We start from the raw sequence: 16,086 nt of genomic DNA on the forward strand, positions 1-16,086 counted from the left end.
GGAGAAGGTGTCTGTTATGAACAGCAGGCTGTTCGAATGGCCGGCGCTCATCGCCACTATTGAGCGCCGGCCCAGGCGTTTCCCGAACTGTTGAAGGAGCATGGCGGATGACACTGCCGAGCTTCGTGGCCGAACTTGGCATGGAACCAGCACCAGGTGGTGGAGCTGGAGGAGCGCGGCTGGCTCCGCCAGGCCGGTGGAGTTGGCGGGTTTCCCCGCGGTGGCGGTTTTCGCCGCGGCGGTGGGCGGGGCGTGGCGGCTGTCACGAGGTGCGTATCAGCATGCTGTATAAGCTGATGCTGTGGATCAGCAGCATCAGCAGCATCAGCCATGAGGGCCGTGACGGCCACGCCGACTCTCGCCCGTATGTCCGAAGCGGCGAAGTACTTGTCCGCCTCGGCTGCCAATGCTCGGGGTTCCGTTAGCCCGGTCCCGGCCAACGCGAGGCGAACCTGCGCTGGAAGTTGGCGACGGAAAAGCGCCCGGAATAGAGAACCGGGGGCTTCGTCGCCCAACAGTGACAGCATATGGTCCATTCGGACCGACGGGCGCGTGTCACCGAGCTCGGGGAGATCCAGGAGGCGGTCGGCCCGTGCGTCATCCGTGAGGCCGAACGTGGCTAGGAGTAGCCGCTTGAGTGCCTCGTACTTGTGGCCGTCCGGTGGGTGGCGAAGGACGGACACAACTCGAGTGGCCGTGCCAGGCCCAAGGGAGGCGACGACGTGGCAATAGCGCGTGTCATCGCCGGTGAGGCGCCGAAGCTGAAATTGGGCTTCGGCCTGGACGAACCAGACTTCGGCCTGAGCCTCCCAAAATTCGGGAAGTTTGATGAAGTTGGCCATGGCAATGGCGTCGCGTGTGGAAGGATCGCTCTGGCAGATCCAACGTCAAGGGGGTCACCAGTAAAGCGCGGCGTTACGCGCGCTGCTTGCGAGCAAGGAGGAAGCGGACAAGCGGTAACTTATAAGCGTCTTTATTTCAGGAGCTCACTGTAACACTGGCGCGCTCCGGGCTGCGCGCCCGGAGTATATCATGAGGCCACGCCTACCCCTCGGGCGTGGCCACCGCCCACTTGGTGCGCGGAATGATGTCACCACGCCAGTGGGCTTTTGTGTCCGCCACAATATAATATAACAAATATCATGAAACATTTACATTTTGTAGTCCATTATATAATTTAAATAAACATAAATGCAAATTTGACATGTGGAAAAAGAAAGTACATCCCTACATTTATCACTACTTCAAATACCTAAAATTAGAATCAGGTGCACCAGCTCAGGTGCAAATGATTAGAACATCATTAGAGAGGATCTTGGAGGAACCTGTCTTATTTAAACCTCAGACATTTCGTTAGGTTTGCTCTTTGTTGTTGAAGTGTGCGGCGTCACCATGCCTAGATCAAAAGAGCTCTCTGAGGCCTTCAGAAAAAAGGTTATAGATGCCTACGAGTCTGGGAAGGGATTTAAAAAGATCTCCAAACAATTTAAAATCAATAATTCGACTGTCCGGAAGATCATCTACAAGTGGAGAAGATTCCAAACAACTGCCAACTTGTTCAGGCCAGGCCGCCCCAGCAAGTTCAGCCCGAGAGCAGACCGCAAGATGCTGAAAGAAGTCTCTAAGAACCCCAGAATGTCATCACGGGACCTACATGTAGCTCTTGCCACTGTTGATGTCAAAGTGCACGAGTCTACCATTAGAAAGAGGCTGCACAAATTTGATCTACATTGGAGGTGTGCTAGGAGGAAACCTTTGCTGTCCAGAAAGAACATCAGGGCAAGACTAAAGTTTGCCAATGAACACCTAGGCAAAAACCAGCACTTCTGTGCTCTGGAAAGATGAGTCAAAGGTAGAGCTATTTGGCCACAGTACCAGAAGACATGTTTGGCGAAAACCAAAGACAGCATTTGACCACAAGAACCTGATACCAACTGTAAAGCATGGTGGTGGAAATATTATGGTTTGGGGCAGCTTTGCTGCATCAGGGCCTGGGCAACTCACCATCATAGAATCCACTATGAATTCTTCATTGTACCAGAGGGTGCTTGAGGATAATGTGAGGCCATCTGTTGGAAAGTTGAAGCTCAACCGAAGGTGGACCTTGCGACATGACAATGACCCTAAACATACCAGTAAATCCACCAAGGAATGGCTGAAAAGAAAGAAATGGAGGGTTCTGGAATGGCCAAGTCAAAGCCCAGATCTAAATCCCATTGAGATGTTGTGGGGGGATTTGAAACGAGCTGTGCATGCAAGAAACCCCTCGAACATCGCACAGCTGAAAGAATTCTGCATGGAGGAGTGGGCAAAAATTTCTCCCAGTCGATGTCAGAGACTGGTAGACAGTTATAAGAAACACCTACTTGAGGTTGTTTCTGCCAAAGGGGGCAATACCACCTATTAGAGCCAAGGGTGTACTTACTTTTTCCACATGCAAAATTTGCATTTATGTTTATTTAAATGATACAATGGACTTCAAAATGTAAATGTTTCATGATATTTGTTATATTATATCACCTTCATCTCTCAATATTGTTGAAATCCCACCTCCCCCTCCCACAATCTCTCCCACCTCCCCCCAAGTCCTCCCGATGTCCCTGCTCTCAAATGTTGTGTTTGTGTCCTTCCCCCTCTCTTTTGTGTCCTTCCCCCTCTCTCCCCATCTTGTCTAACGCTCCCCTTGTTTTTTGTGTTTTGTGTGTCGGTTTGTCTTTTTGTGTGATTAATGTTAGCTCTTTCACGAGCCTCGATCTTGTATACAAAAAAAAAAAAAAAAAAAAAATGAAGATCAAATAGCTGTATGTTGAAATATGTTGAAAAAGTCCAAACTTTACATGGGATGTACTTACTTTTTCACGTGACTGTATGTCGCAATGGGTGCAGCTGGTAACCTCGACAACTTTGTTCCATTCTATCAGCTAAGATTTCCAATCCATACTTGCTGTACCTCCGAAGTACTGCTCGGGAGTGAAGGTGATATTATGAAAGCTCAGATGGGAAACGGGTTTAGGCATATTTTGGGCCGACAGTCTGATGGAAGATCACCAAAGTTCTTTCCAGAGCGGGAGACAAGGTGGAGAGAGAGAGAGGGAAGCACACAAGTACAACATTTGAGAACAGGGACATCGGGAGATCTGTGGGAGGATATTCTGGGGAGAATATTGTATGCGGATGACCTGGTTGTCATGGTGGAGAGTGGGCGGGAGATGCAGAAAGTATTGGGGGAGTGGAAGGAGGCATTTGGGAAACATGGGCTGAACATGAGTATGGAGAAGACGGAGGTGACGTGGGTCAGGCAGCAGAGAAAATAAATGAATATCAGGTTAGATGCAAAGGAGATCAGAAAAGGAAATACAGTAGGTTTGAGTTTCTGGGTGGAACAGTGACTGAGTATGGTAAGTCAGAGGCAGAGGTGCGGAGGAGGATTCAGGTGGGTGCAATGGCAGACAGAAAGATTTTAAGGAGATTGAAAGGAATGTTCTGATGTCTTGTGTAACGCTGGAGACGGTTGCACTGACGGAGAGCAAACAACAGAGGCTGCAGGTATGCGAGAACTACTGGGTCAGGAGGACTGCGGGAGTGAAGAGGGTAGATAGAAAGAATGGATGAACCGAGAACCGAGGGAGGAGATTGGTGTGCAAATGAGTTTGACGGAGAGATTGGTGAAATTCCGGCTGAGATGGTCTGGACACTTGGTACGGATGGGGGAAGAGAGCGGATAGGTTGAGGGTACAAGGTAGGAGGAAAAGAGTTAGACTATGGTTGAGATGGGAGGATTGTATGAAGAGGGATATAAGTAAGGTGGTGGTGGTTGTAGAGTGGAGAGAGTTGGCTGAAGACAGAGGGGTGTGGAGGAGTATTGTGGTCAAGGCAGGGCTTGATGCCACCGGACCTCACCCCTTACAAAGGGAAGAGTTTGTTTCCATATTATTTCAATATTATATTACCCAAAAAGGAGGGAAGCATATGCAGATACAAACTAGAAAGCATTCGCTTTGTATTCGTCCGCTTGGTCCTGGGATGTTGGAGAAGTTCAATATGACCATCTGATTTGAGGCAGGGAAGCGCACTCGGTCCACTCCTGTTAATATCATGGTGATGGAGTTTATCATGGTTTATAATTATGCCCGTTTGCGTCCGCTTTGTATTCTAAGTAAACTTGATGAAAACGACAGCTAAACAAAATTGTACATTTTATTAATTTGTGTTCTTCATATTCTCATATTAAAGGTTTGTTGAAGTTTTGATGACAAAATCTTCATTGGTAAAGATGTTATTGCTTAGACAAATACACTGAAGCTCAATGGTAAACAAATAAACACGGAAGCGATTAAAATAACAGGGCATTTCACGCTTGACGGGCTGAGGGACTAATATGGGCTATTTATAGTCACTCTGACTTCCCCCTTTCACATTTTGACCCAATCTTTTATAATTTTGTCCATATACTCATAATAAAGGTTTGTTGAAAATTTGATGACAAAAGCTCAAATGGTAAAAAGGTATGGTTTGGACACACACACACACACACACACACACACACACACACACACACACACACACACACACACACACACACACACACACGGAGTGAACTGCGGACCGAGGCCTGCGTTTCCCGTGCATGAAATGTGGGCCGAGGCCTGCGTTTCCCGTGAGCGAACTGTGCACGGGGACCGGACCTGTGCTGTTCCCGCCAATGATGCAGGGGTTTTGACAATTCAGGAGACGCTCAGAGCAAAGTACCTAGAAACATTCCGCATTATGTCCACCTTTATTTTCCCCCTTTGTGTGTATACGAGTCTGTGTGGGGACGTCCCATTTAGGCATATTAGTTTTGCCGTGTTTTTTTTTTGTTTTGTTTTTTGTATACAGAGTCGAGGCTCGTGAAAGAGCTAACATTTATCAAAGAAACAAATCAAACAAACAAGCAAACAAAGTATATAAAAAGGGGAGCGGTCGACAAGATGGGGAGAGAAGGGGAGGAAGCACACAAACACAACATTTGAGAGCAGGGACATCGGGAGATGTGTGGGAGGGAGAAGGCCTGGGGGGAGGCAGGATAGGTATAAAACGCAAGGACACCAAGGACTTCCAGGAAAGAAGACAAAAGTCACCTCAAAAAAGTGGATTTGGGGTGAAATTAGCGGGGTAGAAAAGATCAAGGTTTTGGATTGGGGAAGATAAGAGATGGTGGTGAACAGCCGTTTTAAAGACCTGGAGGGAGGAGTGGGATTGAAGAGAGTGAGGGAGTTTGTTCCAGAGGTGGGAGAAAAGAGGAATGAAGGAGTGAAGGTGAGCAGAGAGTCTTGATTTTGGCAGTTTAACCATAAGAGGGTTGCAGGCAGATCTTGTGCGACCTGTAGGAATATTTGGGGAACAGAGCCCAGAGAGAGCTGGGGGAGCAAGGCCGGAGAGGAGTCGGTGGAAAACGGAAAGACCACCAACCTGCCTGCGGTGAGTAAGTGAAAGGCCCTCGGAGATAGCGTCATCGCGGGAGATTCCAATGATTCTGAACGCTTTGGTTTCAACAGCGTGAAGACGAGCTAGGTGTGAGGCAGGAGCACCAGCCCAGAGGGGAGAGCAGTATTCCATTGAGCTGCGGATGAAAGCCTATGTATGTGTTATTTTGTTACCGGCATTTCTTCAATAAAGCCGGTATTTTTGTACATTTTAAATCCCGTGTCGGCTTGAATTAATTATCGCAGGTTCGAGGACGTCCGGTGGGACCCGTGAAGGTAAGTTCGTCATTCTCCTTTCCCTCGCGTGTAAAGAACACCGTCATTTTTGACTGAACGCCTCGGAGTGTAAGCTCGTTCGGCTATCCGTTTCCTTGGAGGATTTTAATCCCAAGGAACAGCACAATACATTCGTGTAAAATGGTCTCAATGGATGGGTAGCTGCATGAAAACCTTTGCTGACTTTGCCTCTCAAACAACTTGCATATGACAACCAATTGTAGTGTACTGTATTAACACATCACTTACTGTGGAGGATTTTATTTTTACACCTGAGATCGATTCTATTAAAGCGTGGCGTTACGCGCGCTGCTTGTGAGCAAGGAGGAAGCGGACAAGCGGTAACATATAAACGTCTTTATTGTAAGACTACACTGTAACACTGTACTGTCCCGGGCTGGGCGCCCGGTGTATATCATGAGGCCACGCCTACCCCTGGTGCGTGGCCACCGCCCACTTGGTGCGCGGAATGATGTCACCACGCCAGTGGGCTTTTGTGTCCGCCACACGCGCCCCCCCAGAATTCCCGCGCACCTGGAGGGCCAGTTTGCGGGGCAGACGAATGACCCGGCCGAAGCGCCCCCTGGCGATCGGCGGCGTCCGGGGTGCAGGGATGCCAGGTGGGATGCCCCTGGCTGCCCCTGGGATGGGTGCAGGACCGGGGGGCGGCGGGGCTGGGCGGTGCCGGGGGTCCGCCCGCAGGAGGGCGGCCCCGACGTGGGGGTCGGGCCACTGGCGGTGGATGGTCCACATCGAGGTGGGCCGGCTTGAGGCGGTCTACCGAAACGCGGTCAGGAGTACCGCCGATGTCCAGGGTGAAGTGCTTCGCCCCGGTCTCCAGCACGCGGAAAGGCCCGTCGTACGGGGGCCGCAGTGGTGTCCGATGGGCATCGTGGCGGACGAAGACGTACTCCGCCGTGCGAAGCTCCGGGGCGACGTGCGTCGGTGGGTGCCCGTGGCATGCCGTTGGCACCGGGGCGAACCTCTGGGCGGTCTCTTGTAGAGCGGAGCGCTGCTGTGCCGCGGACCATGGTGCCGTGGAGTCGGGGAGGAACTCGCCCGGCACCCGCAGCGGTTGCCCGAAGACCAATTCCGCCGCGGATGCGCGCAGGTCCTCCTTGGGCTCCGTCCGGAGGCCCAGCAGGACCCAGGGGAGCCTGTCGACCCAGCTGCCGTCGCGGAGGGTGGCCCGGAGCGCGGCCTTCAATGAGCGGTGAAATCGCTCACACAGGCCGTTAGCCTGGGGATGGTAGGCCGTGGTTCGGTGCAGCCGGACCCCGAGCCCCTGCGCAACCGCCCCCCAGAGCTCCGAGGTGAACTGGGGGCCGCGGTCGGATGAGATGTCTGAGGGGGCGCCGAACCGGGCGACCCAGGTGGCGATGAAAGCCTGCGCGACATCGGCCGCCGTTGTCGACGCCAAGGGCACGGCCTCCGGCCACCGGGTGGTGCGGTCCACCATGGTGAGGACGTAGGTGAAACCCCGCGAGGGGGGCAGAGGTCCCACCAGGTCCACGTGGACGTGGTCAAACCGGCGTTCCGGCACCGTGAACGGGGCCAACGGGGCCTGGGTGTGCCGGTGCACCTTGGCGCGCTGGCACGCGAGGCACGTCCTGGCCCAGCCGCGGACGGCCTTCCGGAGGCCATGCCAGACGAACTTGTCGGCGATCAGCCTTTGGGAGGCCCTCGCGCCCGGGTGGGACAGGCCGTGGATGGCGTCAAACACCTGGCGCTGCCAGCCCGCGGGCACGATGGGGCGAGGACGCCCGAGGGAGACGTCGCACAAGAGGGCCGCGCCCGCGCCGTCAAACGGCACCTCGGTGATGCGGAGGCCCGTGACGGCGGTCCGCAAGGCCTGGACGTCGGGGTCAGCGGCCTGGTCCGCTGCCATCCGGGCATAGTCGATGCCGAGGTGGACTGCGTGGGCGACGGCCCGGGAAAGGCAATCCGCCACCGGGTTGTCCTTCCCCGCGACGTGCTGGATGTCCGTCGTGTACTCGGACACGGCCGAGAGGTGACGCTGCTGCCGGGCCGACCACGGCTCGGTGACTTTGCCCATCGCAAAGATCAGCGGCTTGTGGTCGACGAAGGCAGTGAACGCCCGGCCCTCGAGCAGATGGCGGAAGTGCCTGACCGCCAAGTGAAGTCCGAGCAACTCGCGGTCGAAGGTACTGTAACGGCGTTCGGGCGGGCGAAGCTGCCGGCTAAAGAACGCCAGCGGTTGCCAAGCTCCACGCACCCATTGCTCATGCACTGCGCCCACCGCGTAGTCCGAGGCATCGGTGGTGAGGGCGATCGGTGCATCGGGCGCCGGGTGCGCGAGCATGGTGGCGTTAGCCAAGGCGAGCTTCGCGCCCGTGAACGCCGTGTCCATCTGCTCGGTCCAGGTAACGTCGCCTTTGCCCGGCTTACCTCGGAGAGCTTCGTGCAGGGGGCGCAGGAGCTGGGCGATACGGGGCAGGAACCGATGGTAAAAGTTCACCATGCCCAGGAACTCCTGCAGCCCTCTGATCGTGCGGGGGCGCGGAAACCCCTTCACCGCCTCCACCTTGGCCGGTAGGGGGACGGCTCCGTGCCTGGTGACACGGTGCCCCAGAAAATCGATTGTGGCGGCGCCGAACCGGCACTTTGCGGGGTTCACAATCAGGCCATGCTGGCCCAGGCGTTCGAAGAGCGTGCGGAGTTGGCGTAGGTGCTCTTCGCGGGACGCGCTGGCGACGAGGATATCGTCCAGGTAAACGTAGACAAAATCCAAGTCGCGCAGGACGCTGTCCATCAGTCGCTGGAACGCCTGAGCCGCATTCTTCAGACCGAAGGGCATGCGCAAGAACTCGAAGAGTCCGAATGGCGTGATGACCGCCGTCTTCGGGACGTCCTCCGGCCTGACGGGGACCTGATGGTAGCCGCGTATGAGGTCCACCTTTGAGAAGAAGGACCTGCCCGCCAAACGGGCGGAAAAGTCCTGAATGTGGGGGACGGGGTAGCGGTCGGGAGTCGTGGCGTCATTGAGACGGCGATAGTCCCCGCACGGTCGCCATCCCCCGCCGGGCTTCGGCACGATGTGCAGCGGCGATGCCCAAGCGCTCTCTGAGCGCCGAACGATGCCGAGTCGCTCCAGGGTAGCGAACTCCGCTTTTGCCACCGCCAGCTTCGTCGGCTCGAGGCGGCGTGCCCGGGCGTAGACCGGTGGCCCGACGGTGGGGATGTGATGGGCCACCCCGTGCTTGACGGCCCCCGCCGAGAAGGTGGGCCGTGTGAGGGCCGGGAAGCCGGCGAGGAGGCGGGTGAATGCGTCCGCTGCCGGAAGCGTACAGACCAACGTGGCCGGAACCGAATCGTTCGGCAAGCCGCTTGGCAAGCCGCTCGTTGAGCTGGGCAACGCACAAGCGAGCGAGCTGAACGTCTCGGCCTGGACAAGCCGTCTGCGCTTGACGTCGACCAGGAGCCCATTAGCGCACAGGAAGTCCGCGCCAAGCAGTGCCATGGGCACGTCGGCGGTGACGAACGTCCATCGGAAAACCTGCCCTCCAAACCGCAGAGAGAGGCAGCGTTTTCCGTACGTACGGATGGGCGTCGCGTTCGCGGCAAGCAGCGCGGGGCCCCCACCCGCGGCGTGCTTGTCTGACGTGCCGGCGGGAATGACACTCACCTGCGCTCCCGTGTCGCACAGGTAACGGCGCCTGGAGAAGGTGTCCGTTATGAACAGCAGGCTGTTCGAATGGCCGGCGCTCATCGCCACTATTGAGCGCCGGCCCGGGCGTTTCCCGACCCGTTGAAGGAGCACGGCGGATGACACCGCCGAGCTTCGTGGCCGAACTTGGCGTGGAACCAGCACCAGGTGGTGGAGCTGGAGGAGCGCGGCTGGCTCCGCCAGGCCGGTGGAGTTGGCGGGTTTCCCCGCGGTGGCGGTTTTCGCCGCGGCGGTGGGCGGGGCGTGGCGGCGTTCACGAGGTGCATATCAGCATGCTGCTGAACATCAGCGTGCTGTAGAAGCTGATGCTGTGGAACATGCTGCTGAACATCAGCGTCGAGGGCCGTGACGGCCACGCCGACGCTCGCCCGCATGTCCGAAGCGGCGAAGTACCTGTCCGCCTCGGCCGCCAATGCTCGGGGTTCCGTTAGCTCGGTCCCGGCCAACGCGAGGCGGACCTGCGCTGGAAGTTGGCGCCGGAAAAGCGCCCGGAATAGCGAACCGGGGGCTTCGTCGCCCAACAGTGACAGCATATGGTCCATTCGGACCGACGGGCGCGTCTCACCGAGCTCGGGGAGATCCAGGAGGCGGTCGGCCCGTGCGTCGTCCGTAAGGCCGAACGTGGCTAGGAGTAGCCGCTTGAGTGCCTCGTACTTGTGGCCGTTCGGTGGGTGGCGAAGGACGGACACAACTCGAGCGGCCGTGCCGGGCCCGAGGGAGGCGACGACGTGGCAATAGCGCGTGTCATCGCCGGTGAGGCGCCGAAGCTGAAATTGGGCTTCGGCCTGGACGAACCAGACTTCGGCCTGAGCCTCCCAAAATTCCGGAAGTTTGACGAAGTCGGCCATGGCGATGGCGTCGCGTGTGGAAGGATCGCTCCAGCAGATCCAACGTCGAGGGTCACCAGTAAAGCGCGGCGTTACGCGCGCTGCTTGTGAGCAAGGAGGAAGCGGACAAGCGGTAACATATAAACGTCTTTATTGTAAGACTACACTGTAACACTGTACTGTCCCGGGCTGGGCGCCCGGTGTATATCATGAGGCCACGCCTACCCCTGGTGCGTGGCCACCGCCCACTTGGTGCGCGGAATGATGTCACCACGCCAGTGGGCTTTTGTGTCCGCCACACTATCATGTATTATTTCATGTATTTCTAAGTATTTCTATCATGTATTTATTTCTAAGACCCCCCCCCCCCCCCCCCCCAAAATAGGTATCTGCTCTCTTCTCTGAAACTACACATACAATTTTGATGAAACTTGGCCACAAGCTTTATATCTGATGCCTAACGAAGGTATATTTACCGCATCAAAATCAGTGCTCATTAAGGGGAACTACGTAGGTGTTTTTAACCCCTCCCCTCCCCCCACACACACAGTTCCAATGAAACTTGATCACAACCTTCATCGCCCATGATGTACCAGTTTGTTCACGGCATTTAAAATGTCAGGGTCTGAGGGGGTTTGTAGGGGGTTTGAGTGACTGTTGCTCCTGATCCAGGTTAGCTTCAGGATCCACGGTCCTATTTTTGTTTTTTTTACTTGCGAAAGTCGAACATTTTTCAAGTACTGCATATTGGTTGGTCTTGTGCATGCGTTATTCTGTCCGTTTGTCTGTCTGTTTGTCTGTATGTCAGTCGGCTACATGTCACACTTTTAAACCGATCTTCACAAAACTTCTCCAAATGGTAGAGTTGGTCAAAAGCAAGAAGCCTATTGTTTTTGGGGTCAAAAGGTCAATAGGTCAACATTGGCCAAAGGTCACCAACTTTGTCAAATTTCTGAAATCCTCAATTTTCATCCGATTGACTTGAAATTTGAAGAGGACTTGCATATCTGGTCACTGAAATCAACCACCAATTATACTTTAGGTCAGAATAGGCCAAAAGGTCATAGGCCGAATTTCAAAAACCTCAATTTTCATCCGATTGACTTGAAATTTGAAGAGGATTTGCATATCAGGTCACTGAATTCAACCCCCAAGTATTGTTGAGGTCAACATAGGCCAAGTTTCTAAAATCTTCAATTTTCATCCAATTAACTTGAAATTTGAAGAGAATTGGCATAACTGGTCACTGAATTCAACCCCAACTATTTTTGAGGTCAACATAGGCCAGATTTCGAAAACCCGCAATTTTCATCCGATTGACTTGAAATTTTAAGAGGACTTGCATATCTGGTCACTGAAATCAACCACCAATTATACTATCGGTCAGAATAGGCCAAAAGGTCATCATAGGCCGAATTTCAAAAACCACAATTTTCATCCGATTGACTTGAAATTTGAAGAGGATTTGCATATCAGGTCACTGAATTCAACCCCCAAGTATTGTTGAGGTCAACATAGGCCGAGTTTCTAAAATCTTCAATTTTCATCCAATTAACTTGAAATTTGAAGAGAATTGGTATATCTGGTCACTGAATTCAACCCCAACTATTTTTGAGGCCAACATAGGCCAAAAGGTCAACATAGGCCAGATTTCGAAAAACCGCAATTTTCATCCGATTGACTTGAAATTTTAAGAGGACTTGCATATTTGGACACTGAATTCAACCACCAAGTATTTTTGAGGTCAACATCGGCCACATTTCTAAAATCCTCAATTTTCATCCGATTAACTTGTAATTTGAAGATTTGCCTATCTGGTCACTAAATTCAACCACCAAGTATTATTGAGGTCAACATAGGCCAAAAGGTCAACATAGGCCAAATTTTAAAATCCTCAATTTTCATCTGATTGACTTGAAATTTTAAGAGGATTCACATACCAGGTCAATGAATTCAACCACCAATTATTTTTGAGGTCATCAGAGGCCAACAATTTATTTTAGGGATTTTGCAAGTATTGTGCTATGCATGACATATTTCTTGTTTGTTTATCTGTTTGTGAACAGGATATCTCAAAGTGATGTAGACCAATTCGGACTAAATTTGGTGGACAGGTTGTGTGTGTGACAAGGACGAATCGATTCGATTTTGGTGAAAATCTGAATACAGATCCAGATCAGAGAAATATTTAATTCCTAAGTGATTCTTCTCCTTTGAGGGATAGTGCCAAAAACGATATATAACATGATATTTCAAAAAGTTATGGACAACTTATGACAAAACTTGGTGGATGGGTTGGTTAGATGACATGAACAAGCTGGTTAGATTTTGGTTCAGCTCCGAATCCAGATCTGGCCTATAAGTGAGATACAAACCGTAAAATGTTTCAGCTTGGTATGCTCTCTACCGAGTGCCTTTTTAGTTATATATTTAACCCTGCCCTACCCCGCATGTTCTTAGCCTTGCTTTTTATCTCTACCCAACCTCATTTTTCTTATATCCTTACTCTTCCCATATCTGCTTACCCTACATTCTTTCTCCTATCCTCCTCCTCCTCCAACCCAAAACCTCCCTTCCTTTTATCATGTTAATTTTAGCTATTTCTTTCCACCCCTGTATACCTAAACCAACTTGTATCCATAAAAAATAGACAGCCTGCAAAATGAGCCATTTAGATGGTAAGCACAATGTCAGGCACTCTTTCTTGTGCAGCATTTCAGACTTCATAATCTGTGTAAGACGGAGAAATTTGAGACGTTAACTTTGCATTATTTTACTTCCAATATTGTGTAAAACTGTAAAGTGAGATGTTTGTTCCTGTACACGGTATTGCAACTGAGTCAACATGCCGTTATTTTGAGTGAGCGCGTATTGGACTGGTAGTCAGTTACGAGTTTGGCCTGCTGTTTGCATCATTGCTCAGGCGCAGCTGTGTTGCCGATGCAGTGCCCCTGCTCATGAGGGCAACAATTTGGAATTTAGCCAAGGGGCCAGCACACAATTACCTACTCATTTTGAAAGGCATTTAGCCAGACTCCGAAAGGCACCACCTGTGAATGCTGCCAAACTCCGCTTGATATCCTGTCCGACGGACAGCACACTCATTGATGCAATGCTCTGCTGGCAAAAGCACCAGTGGGAGAGTTTATTGTCATATCGGGGAATCAAACTCAGACTATGACAGCTCAAAGACAGGTGTTCTACCTCTGAGCTCTCCTGTTAACCCAGTCACAATGCTATCCTTTGGTACAACCAAACTGAAAACAGAAAAGCATGGTCAACACTCCACATGCAGGATAAGGAAAAGATTGGCCTAGTTATAATTGTGTGCATTGGTGTGATTTTTTATTACTATTCTGAATTTGATTTGTGCAATCTTTGACATTAGTGCTCAGTACCAGAAAACGGTGAAAATGCCATTAATATAGAACTTCTGCATGTCCAATTTGAGCATAAAACACCGTCTCTAACACAATTAAGAACTTAAACCAAAAGCATTAGCACAGCTTTCACTTTCCAGTAAATTCCCGTGTCTTTACTCATTATTGCGAATTTTTGCACATGCATATACACTGCAAAGCTTTCTTCTAATTTCACCTGGCACCCGATCATGCATCGATGTCAGAATGTGCAACATTCGGAGGTTTTTATTTGGTAATTTGTTTCACATTCCCTTGACCAAGAGAGACTTGAGCTTTCTTCTTATATTGGAATATCAGTGCCTCCTACGAGTTCCTTTTCCATGGTATTAAACTGGCTGCCATTGAAGCGTCATAAAGTTTGAGAAAAGTACATTTCCTGTGGTGGGCCCAGCATAGGAAACTACTAACAACGCAAAGCCGGGTCAGCAATCCTTATCTGACGACTACTGCTGATGGAAAAGCTGGTGGCCTAGTTATTGGATATGTCGCTCAGCTCCCATTTCTTAGGTCCACAAATGGTGGGCTGAACACTCGGTGCTGTGTTCAAAACTCTTAAGCACCCCCTTATAAGTTTAAATCACACTCTTCTTTATTCCTCCAGAAATGACTTGCCTATTTTTTGTGTATAAAGTCAAGGCCCGTGGAAACACTACAACACAGAACGGATCAGGATACAATATAACAAAAGGAACGACGGAAAAAGAAGGGGGAAGGCCGACAGCAGGGCCGAGGGAGAAATTCGACGGAGACGGACAAACAAGAGATGCGGGTAACGATGAGGGGTAGGGGAGTTTCTCCACGTTCTCACTCTGTAAAATCTGAAATTTTAAAATATCTGTTGTTTTTTGCTTCAATTTAGGTTGGTTCTATTGGTAATTGATTTGTGTGTGACTCTTATTTGCATTTCAGGACTGTTTTTTGCAAAGCTGAAGCATCTCTATACTGCAAAGGATACCTTTAGTGGAGATGGTGTTGTGAGCCGCAACTGTACATTGTGCATGATGAGGTATTTGAGCATCCACCCATTGCACTGCAGTGCTTGCATGTACACTATTACATTTTCCTGGAAAAAGCCACACGATACCATATTATGCAGTTTGATTGACGATGCATAACAAACCTTAGTTAGTGTGTAGCCATTTAATAGCTAGTATAAACTCCCATTCTCCTAATCACAGCCTGGACCCTTACTCTAACATCTGTTATCGGTTTTTGAAAGGTTGGATGGTGGATTCTCTACCATTCCTTGCATAATACTTTTCCGAGTTCTTCAAAGTATTTTATTTGTTCTTGTCTGCCCTATGATTGACGTTGAGCACATCACACTGACCTTTGTTATCAGACTTGAACAATTGGCAAAATAAATTGGAGAACACTATATAAGTAAAATTGGATATTTCCCTCGTTTAAAATGTAAGCAAAGTGGAGATTCTCACAAGAGATGTCACATGATCTTCTTAGAAAACTACACGCACCTCTTCAGCAACAATCATAGGAAACAGCTAAACCTCAGCAACCTTACAAGAAGAATTATAGTAAGTACACTTGGCCAACACATCTATCAAAACAGACTTCCGGGTCTTGAATAACAACAGTTGAACCTTCAAAAACCTCTACTTTGGCAACAAGCAGGCCACAAGATGGATCGATCCCACACACACTTGTACCATGGTTTGACGTAACTGGAGTGCTGCAATGTCCCCGTATCATTGAAACATTCAACAATGGACAAAACACATCTGTTCCCACTACGACAATATGACACAAGCCAAGAATTGGCTTTAGGTAGCAGATGTCTCTGATACAAATCCCTCAATCAGTGCAAAGAAGAAGAAAAAATGGCTACACAGCTCATGTCAGTGAGTTCACCTGTCTTCCGTGGCTATCCCAATGTCCTAATATTGAGTCTGTGCAAGATGCTTTGGAATGACAAATCGTAGCTTAAAAGACCAATTATACTCGGTGCTCCTAAATTAATATGGACAGATACCACAGGATATCTTACGAAACCCATGCCATGACACAGTGAAGCTGTTGTTATACCCAAATGTAGAGCTTTCTTAAAATAATAACAAACAGTATGTGGGTGTTCCAAGTGTGTTAAAAAAAATTTGAGCAAGTACAGAACATGAAGTGACAGGATGGTCCAGAGGTAGTGTCTATGGAGCTATGGTGCTGGTGCTGGTGGTATGGTCTAGTCTTGGTTTGATTCCCGGCCTGACGATAAAAACTGTTGTATTGGTGCATTACGTCGGCAAAGCCATTCCACAAACGTCACAAAGTGTGCCATCCCTTGGATAGACATTAATCTGTGGACTTGTCAGCTAACATTAGCTGGTGGACATTAATGATCCGACGATGTCTTGGCCGAGTGATGGGTAGCAGACCTGAAGGGCTGGAAAGAAGGG

At 50.7% G+C, this 16,086-nt stretch overlaps 1 long non-coding RNA gene across 24 annotated transcripts in view; it reads left to right on the forward strand.

The window, feature by feature from the left end:
- Positions 1-16,086, forward strand: part of LOC144891801 (uncharacterized) — a 217,323-nt gene that overhangs the window by 71,434 nt on the left and 129,803 nt on the right. For 13 of the 24 annotated variants that reach the window (XR_013623140.1, XR_013623168.1, XR_013623148.1 and 10 more), the window contains exons 3-4: positions 14,310-14,460; positions 14,588-14,684. The exons of 1 other annotated variant lie outside the window; for it this stretch is intronic. This is a non-coding gene — a long non-coding RNA (uncharacterized LOC144891801). Of the gene's footprint in view, positions 1-14,279; positions 14,461-14,587; positions 14,685-16,086 lie in introns of all 24 variants that reach the window. 10 more of the 24 variants (XR_013623149.1, XR_013623163.1, XR_013623180.1 and 7 more) reach the window with 4 other exon arrangements.

This window comes from Myxine glutinosa, chromosome 4 (assembly GCF_964187855.1).
Source record: "Myxine glutinosa chromosome 4, kmMyxGlut1.1, whole genome shotgun sequence".
Taxonomy (NCBI): Eukaryota; Metazoa; Chordata; class Myxini; order Myxiniformes; family Myxinidae; genus Myxine; species Myxine glutinosa.